Source organism: Phyllostomus hastatus, unplaced genomic scaffold (assembly GCF_019186645.2).
Source record: "Phyllostomus hastatus isolate PE091 unplaced genomic scaffold, TTU_PhHast_1.1 phas_contig_80, whole genome shotgun sequence".
In the NCBI taxonomy this organism is placed as follows: Eukaryota; Metazoa; Chordata; class Mammalia; order Chiroptera; family Phyllostomidae; genus Phyllostomus; species Phyllostomus hastatus.
In genome coordinates, this window is record NW_025333960.1 from 32,448,941 (window position 1) to 32,463,436 (window position 14,496).

Below are 14,496 nucleotides of genomic sequence, written 5' to 3' on the forward strand. Positions count from 1 at the left end.
ATGGAAAGGTCTGGAGATGAATGGTGGTGATGATTACACAACAGTTGAATATAGTTAATACCACTGAACAGTATGCTTAAAATTATTAAAATGGAAGATTTTATGTATTTTACCACAATAATATTTTTAAAAAATTCCTCATATTTCAACTTCTCTTATTTTTTGACTTCATATAAAATTAACATGTTTTTGTGCAAGTCAGTTTTCACCCTCATTGTACTTGAATAACTCTACATAAACTTTTCCATTTTTTTAAAATTCAATCTTTTTTTAAAGATTTTGTTTTTTTATTTTTAGAGAGGGGAAGGGAGGGAGAGAGAGAGAGAAACATCAGTGTGTGGTTGCCTCTCATGTGGCCCCCACTGGGGACGTGGCCCACAACCCAGGCATGTGCCCTGACTGGGAATCGAACCTGTGATGCTTTGGTTCTCAGCCCGAGCTCAATCCACTGAGCTACGCCAGCCAGGGCAACTTTTCTATTTTTAAAAGATTTTATTTACTTATTTTTTAGAGAGAGGGGAAGGGAGGGAAAAGGAGAGAGAGAAATAGATTGGTTGCCTCTTGCTCACTCCAATATGGGGACCTGGCCCAAAACCCAGGCATGTGCCCTAACTAGGAGTCAAACCTACAGTCTTTCTGTTCAAAGACTAGTACTCAATCCACTGAGCCACACCAGCCAGGATTATACAAACTTTTCTTTAAAAAAAAAAGGATTTTCTTTCTTTATTTTTTAGAGAGGGAAGGGAGGGAGAAAGAGAGAGAGAGAAAGAGAAACATCAATGTGCGGTTGCTGGAAGTCATGGCCAGCAACCCAGGCATGTACCTTGACTGGGAATCAAACCTTTGACACTTTGGTTCCCAGCCCATGTTCAATCCACTGAGCTATGCCAGCCAGGGCTCCAAACTTTTCATAAAGATAATATAACAACAAGTATACAGACACTGATGTTGTTCACATTAATTTTTCTTCCTCTCTGCCTTCTATGCATGTGGGGTTATTGAAGTCCAGATCCCTTGAAGCTAATGAAGCCACGTACTAGGTTTGGCCAATAAGCTGAGCAGCAGGGGAGTCATCCTCAGGCCTGGGCATTTAACTTCAGAGCTCTGTCTCTTGCTATAGCAACTGGAAAAGTGTGAGTGGGCTGGTTCATTTCATTTTATGTTCTGAATCTTTCTGATGTTATGTTTAGAAAGAAGTAGGTATTTTTCCACCCATCCTTTTGTGTAATCAGGGTATCCTTTAAGTAGAAAGATTCATGCCTTTTTTCAGATGTGCAAAATTTTCCTAAATTTTGTGTTGCTATTTCTTCCCTTCTATTTCCTATTTTCTCTATCTACAGTCCCTATTTGTTGATGTTGATTTATATCCTTGATGGTCTGCTTGCCTTTTATATTTCATCCCATATTTTGTGTCTCTTTGTCCTTTGTAGAGATTCTGTTTATGTAGAGTTTCTTGACTTTTATCTTCCTGTTTTTTGTTTTTTTGGCATCAGCTTTCAAATCTCTCTGAGAATACTAATTAGATATTTTTCAAGATTCTTCTCTTCCATGAGTTATTTTTATTTCCACTGGGATTGTTTTGTTTGTTTATTTTGCTCTTTGAATGCTGCTAATTTTCTTTATATGCCTGAGTGATTGTAAGTTATTTATGCATATTTAAAATAGGATGTATTGAGTTGACTCATCCAGGTAGCAGATTGGATTTTCTCTACTGCTGTATATCTCTTGCTTGTTTTCCCTCCAAGACTTTTGTTTTAGTAAGCAGGCTGACCTGGCCGGGTAGGCACTTAAATTACTGGGGAACCAGGCTTTGGTAAAAGATTACCAAAATGGGAAGAAATGTATAGTGTGGTGCCAGCACCCATCTAGTGATTCTAATTCTACCTAAGCAAAGCATTACCTTTTTTAAATGTAGGGGTCATTGTTTTTGTTATAGTGATTATTGTTTCACTTTGATTCCTTTCCAGTTGGCTCACCATGCGGTTTCTTATCCCCTTGTTGTGTCTAGGAATGTGGGAGAGAAAGGAGAGGATTTAGGGAGAGGGACGTTACTGGTTTCTTGTTCTAGAAACAGAATTTTAGTCAGACCCACTGTTCCTCTCCACCCACCAATTTTGGCTCACCTTCATTATCCCACACTCATACTTACTAATTTTACTCCAAAAGCCTTTGGGGGTGTGCCTGGAAGATTAGCTCCCTCTTTTCCTGCCATCTCTTCCTATGTTAATTTTTGGCTGTTGATTATTCAATTTATGATTCTCATCCATTTCCGTCTCCCGAAAATGCTTTGAAACCTAATGTTGAATAATGGTCCTTCTCCCATTCTCTTTCCTGGTAGTGTTTATAGGTTTAATTCTGTTTTTATTCTCTCTTATTTTAATAAGAAGTGGAGGCAAATAAAAGCATGTGATCACAGAGGTCACCCTGTGCATTTGCAGAAAACAAAGGACTGCATTGCATTTTGTGGATCCACAGTGCCACAGATTATGTGCTTAATGAGGGCCATGCGTGATGAGATGGAATAGCCAGAGCAGAGGTGGATATTATCAGTGTTTTCTGGACACAAGGTACATCAACATCTTTTTATGGTTTTTAAGCTGTTTGAAAAAAATACCATAGGATAATGAAAGGCAGATGAAAGTCAGGATTTGAATCAATAGCACTTTCTCTTGTCATATACATATTGTTTTATATTTGTCATCTCAAAATTTTTCCAAGGCATATTGGAAAACTTTTGATGTGACAAATACAAAATTCCATGATGAAACTAGCAGTTCTGCTTTTAACATAACTAATTGAAATAACTTAATTGAAAAGAAACTAAAAAATAATAAAAGTAGTAAATATCATGAACCTAAAACATTTTAAGAGGTTTTTTTTGTTTGCACTTTAGAAGATGTTATATTCAAAGAACCTTGAATTCAGGTTTTATTCTTGTAGTTTTCTGCATCTATAATTAATCCTCAAGTCGTTTTCTTCACTTCTTATAAGAAATACATCTGGTGCTTCTGAAAAAAATATTTTCACAAGTGCTTGTGTGTGATTTATTGGTACTTCTATCTGTTCTATGTTGGGTGCATAAAATCATGCCTATTCCAAATGTCCAGCACTACAGTAGCATGTTTTCTATAATTCATCCAGACTTCCCTTCTGTCCACCTGCTTTTATTAAATCACCCCGCTTTTCTGCTCCCTAAACTTCTAGGCTCGTCATGGTGTAGCCTGGTTCCTGGTGTATGCCTTAGCATCTCCCTTCGTCTGATAGCTCATTTGCCTCTTCTCATTTATGCCAACCTCATCTGTCTGATTCACAATGATGTGTTCAAGCTTCTTTTGATTATACATTTCTCAGTTGTTTTTCTTTTTTTTTTTAAGATTGGACTGATGGGTACAATCTAATGTAGCTAGAGAGAGTACAGAACAAAAGAGATTTCTCTATTATGAGCTCTGTTAATCAAACCAGAGTTAAAAACTAGATTGCATGTAAAGAGAAAAACTGTTGGTTAAAGCCAAAATAGTAGTGGTGCAAGTTGTATGAAGTTCTAGAGATACTGGTACAGGGAGAAATAGGTTGGAAATTCAACTGAAAGTGGTGTAGGTGATTATCAGAAACAAGGGCTAGAGTTCTCAACTATGCTTTTGTGCAAGGTGGTACTTTATAAAATAGATAGAATATTTGAAAATGAAATTCGAGTCTCATCTTGTTATCCATTGAAATCAAACATGAACCATTCATATGTTAAAATTATGGAAAATTCAATAATGACTAAGGCATTACCCTAAATGAAACCAATATCTCCCAGTGGAGGGGTATAATACACATGTAGTGGAATGATGGAAAGGAAGCAACAGATAACAGTATTTTGTATGTGGCACTATATATTATTTAGAACTGAAAGGACACATTATGTTTGTGGCTGTAGTTTAAAAAAGATAATTTTTACTCTAGCCTTTGGACCCACGAAATCAAGACAACCTTTATATCCACTAGGTAGCACATGGGAAATGAGAGACAACAAGAACAGCTTGCCAGCCAGCTCGATTGTAGCCCATCACAGTGTATAAGGTAGAGTTTCCATTTATTGAAAGCATGTTGAGAGTGGCCAGAAAAGAACTTCCTGTGAATCACTCTTGTTTGCCTATAAAATGATACTTCCTTAATAAAACATATTTCAAATTATACCATCTGGCAAGTCATCTCTAATTACAAGTCTAAATCTTCCCATTGATTTTCTCACAGAACTTGAACATACTTTCCTACTTGTTCAATCCTCTTGGAAAACTAACAAGAAACATGACTCACCAATGATCTTTCAGCCCAACTCTAAGTATTTCTTTAGACAACTATGCTATTTCTTTAGATAAAATGCTTTTAAAGCATTTTGTTCACTAATGTGTTTGTATTTATATTTGTATACTATAGTATATTTCATTTACATTTAATTATTGCTTGGAGCCACTTTGTCAAAGGAAAGTACATTCTGTGGTTAATGTCACTCACCTTACTAGAATACCTCAAGCCATCATTAAAAATGGCTTAGCTATTCTACTCAACAGAGCTGATTCTTTCTCCATTCTCCTTTCCTTCAATGTTCTAAGAATCTGGTCAATTCTTGCATTTCTAGCTTGTAAGTACACACAATGAGAGAGAAATGTCTTCCTGTAACAATAGAATGCAACAGAGATAGCAATGCTTAGAACCCAGATTAGGTCTATTAGGACCTGTTTGGCTTTTGAATTTTGAAACTGGATAAATTGTGCAGAAAGGGAAGATGCTACAAACAGGGCTGCCAGCTTGCACCCTGTACAACTTTTAGGGGTGGCACTCCCAGACAACGATGAATGGGGCTGCATCTTGTGGAGGCCCCACACTGGCTCTATTCATTGGCCTTGTACAGCAAAACTAAACATTGAGATTGTTTAGGGAAGGTAGCATCCCATTTCTACACAGAGTGGCAAGTTGTGTCAAATATTCAGTCTATACCGTATCAGTGACTTTAGTATGCCTACAGGAAAAATAGAAGAGAGTGTTTAAAATTGAAATGTCAGTCTCTTCTCATTCACTGAAATCAAACATGAAAGATTCATTAATTTTTCAAAGACACAATAGATTCATATTATATACAATTCATTCTGCTAATTTTATGGAAAATTCAAGGATGAGTAAGGCAGAACCCTTGATCAAAGAAACTGAAGATCTGGTAGGGGCGTAAGATCAATACACATTTGATGGAGCAAAGAAAGAGAAGAAGAAGGCAGAATGAGTTGATCATAGAAGTATCTAGTTTCAGGATTACAGACCTAAGGCATAGGTGTTTATGATCTAGACCATACATGATACAGAACAGCAGCATAAGTGATGGTGAATATCTTTATATTTACAGAGTATTCAAGTGTCTTTGTATTAATAAGTGTTTGTGTCTTTAGATATGTTGTATGGCTTTAGAGAGATAATAGACAGCAAAATATATTTTAAAAATACATAAATATGACTGATGAACATAGTGTATTTTTCAATATATGGAAAGATTATTATGAAAAATAAATAAATGATGGATGGATGGGAAGAGAGAACTCAAAAAACTATTTTATTTTAATCTTAGGATAATATCCACAAATTTGAAACAGAATCAATCGACCAAATTTAATTTTGCTTTGACTTTTAATATCAAATATAATCATGTTCATTTGGACCAAAAGTTCATTTTAATTACTGATATTGTCATAATGTAGTTAAATTTCACAAGAGATAAATTTCAGCATAGAATTCCCTTGTACTTAATGAAGTCATAGTGACAATTCTATCAAAGTCTCCATTAAGCTAACTTTTTTCAAAATGAAAAAAGGGAAAATATAATTCTGATTAATTTATGTTCTCATTGTTCTTTCAATAACATAAATTTGCTCTTCTTCTTCAAAGTATGTAAGAAAATAGAAAACAGGTTTTCTTAAATATTTTCATAGAGACATTTGTATATATGGCAAAAAAACAATGACAAAAATAAAAGTACAATCATTCTTTATTTGGCATATAACCTTGTTTCTCCCCCATCCTTTAGTCTCTTCAGGAGAGCTCCAGAATTTGATTCAATCTGGAATCATGTTCCGCTACACTAGCTCCCCGAGCCAGCCAATTATCTATGAAGGTTTCTTCTTGGATGCCCTCAGTTAGCTCTGTTAATTCAATGGGAAACTTGTGGTACTGAATTCATTCTAAATGACAGGCAGAAAAGTCTGTACTATTTGAATAGCAACTGAAATATACAATGCAAGGTATTTGATGTAACTTAAATTAATTTAATTTGGCTGTCAAAGCCCCAGCAAAGATGCTTAGTGTTTCATGTGATGTCTATTTGATACACAGAGGTGTGCGCATGTGTCCAAATGTGAGTATACATGAGACTGTATAATTTTCCTTTCCCTTTACAATGAAAGTTATTTTCATTGTTTTCCTTTGTAGAAGTGAGAAAAAATATTTTATATTAACTTATATTAAGTGGTAAAATATGATAGAAACTATTTTAATTATCAATTACATCACTTAATTTCCAATAGTATTTCTTGAGATTATTTCCCTCCATTCAGAATTCTCCTATAACTGTGCTTAGACTACTTATCTGTAAGAACAGAACCACAACAAATTGAAAGAGCAATTCTCTCTAGTATACTCTCTACCATAGAAATTTAGCCAGTCAATTAACCTATTAATCAAATATCAAATCAAATCTGATTATCTTTAATGTACCCAGTTCTGGGCCAGATATGGTGGAGGATATGAAAACACTGGATGTACACTTTCTATCCTCAATACATTTCCCAAGATTATTAATTACCTTCTTGGAAAATCCAACAAGTATTTACCTGGACACATAACTTTAAAATGACAATGTGAGAAAGACCAAGGGTGCTTCAGGAGTTTAAAGGAGGACATAACTGAGGAGATTATATATGGCATGTGAGAATGAAAATACCCAGCAGTTTAGTATAGTCACTATCCCTCTCAAATGAAGCATCTTTGCTACCAAACTGAAAAAAATGAATGGCAGACAGAGGATGAGAGATCTTAGTGAGTCAGAAACTTGAGTGTGTGGCGATAAAGAGCTGGGGAGGGTTAATGCAGAGCAGAAGGTGGTGCATATTAAGGTAGTAAAAACATTTACTTCTAACTGGAACAGTGCTCTCCTCAAAAATAAAATTTCAGGCAATTTCCAAAAACCTCATTTCAACATAATTTCTCAGTAGTTCTTGGGATATAATTTTTATCATTTACAGAAACATCTATGATGACGTCATCCTCTCCTTTATGTCCTCCTCCTAACCCCACAGATGGGTTCCCATGGTGGCTGGAACATGGTGTCAGGCCCTGCTGAGTATAGGTGACCATTCCATATAGCTTGTGAATAAGCAGAGAAAAATGTCTGAAAAGGCACATCATAGGGAGACACCAAACCAAAAATAAATGAGTATTTATTTGAATGCTTGTTTTAGAGCAATTCACTTTTTCTTTTTTTTTAAGATTTTATTTATTTATTTTTAAAGAGGGAAGGGAGAGAGAAAGAGAGAGAAATATCAATGTGCGGTTGCTGGAGGCCGTGGCCTGCAACCCAGGCATGTGCCCGGACTGGGAATCGAACCTGAGATGCTTTGGTTAGCAGCCCACGCTCAATTCACTGAGCTACGCCAGCCAGGGCTACAATTCACTTTTTCTAAGTCCTCATCTGAGTATATGTCTATTGATTTTAGAAAAAAAAAGGAAGGAAGGAAGGGGGAGAGATGGCGGGGACAATGAGAGAGGAATGGAGCGGGGAAGGAAGGGAGGAAGGAAGGAAGAAACACTGATAGGTTGCCTCTCATATGTGCCGCATCCTGGTGGGGGATCAAACCCACAACCTAGGTATGTGCCTGGATTGGAATCAAATCCATGACCTTTTGGTGTACAGGATGGTACCCTACCAAGTGAGCCACCCGGCCAGAGCTAGAGCAATTCAATTTTTAAGCAATAAAATGAATGTGTAAAAAAAAACAGAAAAAAAGGAAGGAAATTTTAAGTAGAAGTGGCAGACAACAAAAAGATGCCAAACATTTCCTAAAAAATATTTGCAATGAGTATTTAGAGGATGCTTCTGCTGTGAGTGGAAGGCAGTCATCAAAACCACTCAGTAGGTATGAGAAGTTGCACTGAACATTACAGCAAGATAGGTAAAGACAGGGAAATAAGTTTAATAGTAGTGTCTTCATCATATGTAATTTGAGCTGGCCTCAAGATATAACTTAGTTTCATAAATGAACTTCATTCCATAATTCCATACTAAATATTGGGACTTTAGGATCCAACAAAATAGTAAAATCAGAAATTCTCCCTCTGGCTTCCCATGCATCTGTAGCACTGATGTTAGAATTTAACTGTCAGCTGGCTTATATTGTTTTCTGTCTGCTTTATATCGATCAGTCAGGCCATAGTCTATTCTGAGAGTATATCTGGCAATGCGCACATGTATCAAGCACAAATTGGTCCTTGTCTTTAAGGAATTAGTTGTATGGTAGATGAGATAAAACAAAAATATAAAAAAAATGATTATCTTATTACAATTGTATTCTCAACATGTAGAATTTGCATTTGCTTGTTACATGGTAATAAATGAAAGGTGTATTAGACCACAACATATAGCTGGTCACAAAGAGGGGCATGGTTAGCTCTTAGCAAACTCTCTAATTTGCATATATGGAAATGACCATACAGATCTCTTGCTTCCTCCAGAACTGGTTTTCTGTCAAGAGGCATGTGCTCTGTATCTACCTTTAACATTTTCAGCTACTTTTCCCCTCTTACCTGTGTAAGATTTTCACTGAGGCATTTTCTGGTAGTAACTGAATATGTGGTGAAGAACTGAACAAAGTCCCATGGAGATGACAAGGCTTGACAAGTGATTGAATTGTCACTCATTTGCTCAGTGTTTTAGCCTAAATGCTATTTGTGGATGCTCCTCAAAATAATCAGAATTTCAGATTTTCAAAGTGTCACATTAATGTATTTGCCACAAAGCCTAATTGAAGGCTTTGAGAGCATAGTGTTTGAAATATATTTAGCCAACAAATGGGCCTCAGCTTTCCGTAGCAGAGAACCTGACATTCCACAGTCAACCCGGTGTTTTTCTGCTGGCTTGCATGTTCCCCTTCCTACTCTTCCCTTTATTTTTGTGAAACTTGGTTTTGAAGACCACAGCTTGACATTCTAGGTGAATCATTACTGACTGTCCACTGTTATTTCCCTGCTGTCTGCTTCTGGTTTCTGTTTAGTTGACTACAGATATGCACTATTCCTTCTTAAGAAGGGATTCTGATTTCTGACTAATAATAAACACTGGTCCAGATGGGTACCTGTCCACCAGAGTCTTGACTCCCTCTGGTTTGTAACTAGGTGATTGCAAGGTAGAAATTGAGTCATAGACTCCTGGCCGTGTCAGCAGTTCTTGCAGAAATGTCCACTGTGGACAATGCAAAATATTATAAAGTAAAAAAGCAAAGCCCTCTTGTGCATTTTTAATAGTTTAGTGATCTCTTGAGATTTTTTTTTAAATTTCTCTTTCCACTGACATTCCTTCAAATGTAATTGGAAGTAACACTATATATATACACACACACATATGTATGTATATATGCATATATGTATGTATGTATGTATGCATGTATGTAATAAATATATATGGCAGTGAAGATTGCAACCTTATACTCGAGAAATGAAAAAAGTGTAGCATATTTGTGAATTCCAATTAATACAGAAAGTAGGTTCCCAAAGGATACAAGTAGATATGATGTGAGGCTGAAAACAACATTTACACTTTGTAAAAAGAAAACTGGGTTAATTTGTTTCTCATTCATTTATTCATCCAGAACCTTGTGACTTAGCTCCTACTCTATGATGGACATGGTGCTTAATATTAACTATTAAGTGTAATTTGTTTTTACATGAGGACTGAATTGTCACTGTAATGCATGGCTTTCACTGCTCACAATGTGCAGAAATTCTTTATAATTATGTAAGTAGAACTGGTGATATTTTTAAATGGCAAAATACTAAACACAAGCACATAGTCTGGAATTCCCACATGACAGAGGTGGACAGAGAAAGCGAATAAGGGGGTGAAATCATGGCAATAGTCGTCACTTGATCGTAAAAGAGGCAACTTCAAGATGGCAGCACCACGTCCTCTGATTATTAATAAATAAATATTGACATTAATTGAGCACTTTTCATCTTCAAAGCACTCTACAATTATTAATTAGTCCTCTTAGGACTATTTGAGTATAATTTCTGAAGTTTGCATTTAAATAGGATATCCATGATGGTGGGTGGTTTTTTTTTTTTTTTTTTTTGGCTTCAAGTGCAACAGTTTTGTTATTTATTTATTTTCAATTCTTAGCTTTAAAAAGATGTAATGACAGATAGTAGGGTGAATACAGCTGAGTAGACATTCCAAGAAAGGTTGTCTCAGGGCATCGAGTACAGGGACTGGAATTGCTGTATTTGCATATTCTCACAGCAATGAACCTAAGTTATGGTTCAGTTTCCCTAAAGGCTTTCAACCAAGGGGAGGTTGTTTACAGGTCAACAAATGAACCCACTTCTGTATCCAAACCTTTGTGCAGGGTGTCACCTCTGCCTGGAACTGCCACTCCAACTGCTGCCATTTTCCCTCTGCCTACTAATTCCTATGCATCTCAGCTTTATGTTTTATAACAAAGAAGCATGTCCTAAACCCTGGATTTTTAAAAAATCATTGAACAAATGTTTGTTAACAAATAAAAGAATTAAAAAATAAATAAAAACATAGGTCCCTATCTGAGAGCCCATTGATTAACAAGAGGACCAAGATCATATGAATAACTACTATATGGTATAACAAGTATTTTTTAAAAATAATGTTTTTACAGTAGGTTTTATGTTTGCCAAAAATGAGGGAAAAATAGAGTTCTCATATATTTCTTTAATACCATCCCTGTCCCCCTCTACCCCCCAACCCCTGAATTTTTCCTTATTATTAACATCTTGCATTAGTGGGATGCATTCCTTGGAATTAATGAGCCAATAGAAAATTGTTAATTAAAGTCCACAGTTTCCATTAAGATTCATTCTTTATCTGTACATTCTATGTGTTTTAACATGTATAATGATATATTTCTACAATTTTAGTATCATACAGAATACTTTCTCTCATTACATGTTTTTTTGGGTGTCAGTTAATAGGAGTTTGACTTCTCCATATGCATTCACCTTTGCCACAGCCACACCTGCATCTCAAGGAAGCTGTGTTCCTTTGGTGACTGCTTCTACAAACACTGAAACATCAGTTCTCTCAGCTCTACTGAGCAAAAAGTTTCTCTTTCCCCAGAGAGATACATTTATTTCATTCAACCTGACTTGAAGGTAAGACCAGGGTCTAAAGGTTGGTGATGAAAAGAGGACACTGGCAATTTAATCCAGTTTGACTTATAAGAGGCATTCCCAAATATTTTGTGCCTGTAATGCATCTTGTCCAATTAGGGAGAATTCTGGCACCTTTTTGTGTTTGTGCAACCTATCACCTTCCTCACTTCTGGACTGTAGCACCTACCCTCTCTATGAGGCTACAAATGATCACACTGATTGTCAGCAGAGAATCACCTCTACATTTTGGAAGGGCAGTCGCAGCTTATTTAACCCAAACCAATCTACTGGCTTATGTGTATTTTTTAAATATCCATAAACCTTTGCTGAACTACGATCTCCTACTTAGTATACAGGGACACTCTTTTCATATCAACATAGGCATCAAATTGCTTTGTGATTATTTGCCTATGTCTATCTCCCCTTCTAGATGGCAAGTTACATAATGAAAAGAAACTACTGTTTTTGTTTATTCTTGGATCCCTCAAATATTTGAACTTTGCCATCCACATGATAGAGTCTGAATTTCTGAATGAATTTAAAACACAAAAATAAAAACATTTACAAAATAGATATGGGGAGATGAACAAACTAGAAAATTAATTTTCTGCAATGCTTTAAGGAGGTGGTTTGAAAAAATCCCTAACTTTGCTACCCAATCCTCACGGCTAAGGAATGCGTAATGGCACAGAGAGGCTGAAAGGAAGGAGAGGTATGCGTACGCCTTGTAATGTTGCAGCATCAAACCTTGATGAGAACAATATATATGTGCCTCCAACTGAGCCACATTTTGTCCTCAAAGCTCCTCTGAATACCATCTTAAACCACTGAGGATAAAGATACTGATAATAATCAGGGTAATTTTTCATTTTCTCAGTAAGGAGACCCACTTTCATGACCTAGAGGGGAAATTTCAAACCCTACTCAAAGAACCTCCAATCTAGCCAGAGATTCATGGCTCCTGAGAGGCTCAGCGGTAGACTTTCTGTTGACCTTTGATCGTCCTTTGGAAAGCTGTCCCCGGTACCCCCCTGTATCTGGACCAGGTGCCCCTATTAGGGCCCCGTTAGCATGTTGCGGCCTCTCTCATTTTCCTCTCACATGGGATTGTAATTGCCTGGATACTTGCCCATTTTTCCCACCAGGCATTAGGCTACATTATGAGAAACCTGTTTCTCTTGTTTACTGTTGCATCGTTTATGCCTAGTTCACTATCTGGAAAATAATATGAGGGGACAGGAGGAAGGAAAGAAGGAAGGGAAGGAGGGAGGAAAGATGGAAGGGAGAAAGGAAGGAAGGAAGTTCGGTCTCGTATCTAGAAATCATAAACTTTCTCTATAAAGCCCCGGTACATCAAAGTTTAAACGTTTCTCCTAGAATCTTCACTCATAAGAAAACCCTGAGCTTTAATGGGAAAAGCAAAAGGCCTACTTAGCAGGGTAAACTAGTTGGCCCACAGCTTCTTTGGAACTATCCTTGATACTATGATTATCTTTGATTTTGCCTTCCCATCTGTCTGATTTATATTGGATGACAGTGGACTAACTGACCTCAGCTATAATTTACTGCTGTGTTCCATGGGATACCTAATCACTGCAGCCACATGTGGAGATGGTGCTAGTAGTAACTCACACTGTGGTCTTGTGCCGGTGTGCATTGTGTAATCCTGGTGGCTTTTTCTTAGTTGACTCTGGGCCATGTTTGGTTTTGTGTCTTTCTGTCTTCTGAAATGAGTGATTTGCTTGTACCCTGTGGGCTTTGTTATTCATACAGGCCAGGCTGTCTCTTTTCGCTTACTACATATTTCCTGTTTTTATATCTATCATTCATGTCTTATTGCTCACCTTCACTGAAGGCAGGGATCATACCATATATTGCTTTGTTATATCGTTCCATGGTTAGCATATTAGCTCGAACACAATAGGTACTCAATATTTTAAAAAATGATGAAATATATAAAAAGCAAAGGGAAATTTCTTATCAGAAATAGAATTATTTCTTTTTAATTCAATTCATATATACTCTTAAGCCTCCAAGATTCTGGGATTTATAGTAAGAATTTAAGATGTTCAAAAAGTAATTTTCAAAACCAGTGGGTGTATTTGTAGGTATATTATTTGTGCTTTTATTGAGTCAAAAAAAACCCACCATATGATGCTTGTCCAGTTTCTTTTTATGCTGGACACCAAATTCCTAGAGGTAAAAGATGCCATTGCATACCATACACTCTCCTGCTCTGTCACCACCCACATAGACCTACTACGCTCATCTCCATCGATATCCCGAATGGCACTCAGCAGCAGAAAGGTCAGAAACAAAAAGCTCCAAGTTCATAAGATTTAAAGGCAAGTTATCAGGAGTTGGACTGGAGTCCCAAACCATACAGGCTATAAGGTCAGAGCTTAACTGTTTTTCCATTTTATTGCTCAAGGACAAGAGAACTTGATGCATGAGACTCCCGCCCCATAAACCGTCTACTGTGGTGGCCATTTCATCACGTATGGTCACGAGTTGAGTACTGACCACACAATTTAAATTGACAACAGCAGGGCCCTGGTGGGTATGTGAAAAGCAATGTCACACACAACATCCTTTTCCTAATTATTAGGACCTGGACAGGAGGCAGGAGGGAATGAGGGGTGAGGTGGCAGGCAGAGGGAGGGGCAGGGAGGCACAGTGACATTTTCCATCTCAGGAGTACAAGATTCATTACCTCTGATGAAAAGTCACCAGGCTGCGGTGAGTCCTGACATACTCCGTGACAGGAGAAAGTGACATGGCCGTTTGACATTCAGGGCTAGAAGGTTGCCGGTTTGTAATCACTAGTTAAAATTGAATCTTGTACATTGCACCCTGCCAGCACAGCTCAACTCTTGATAATTATTTGGATGCTACTGTATTTGGATTTTATTTCCCCAGCAGAGAGGGGAAGTTGGATTTATAGTTTACTGCTGGGTTAAGATTGGAACAAGCTAGATCTTTTTTATGGTTAATATGGCAGAGCCAAATAAATCTAGAGATGTTTTTGTCCCCATTTTAATTCTAAACCACTTGGGGGTGGGGGTAGGGAGC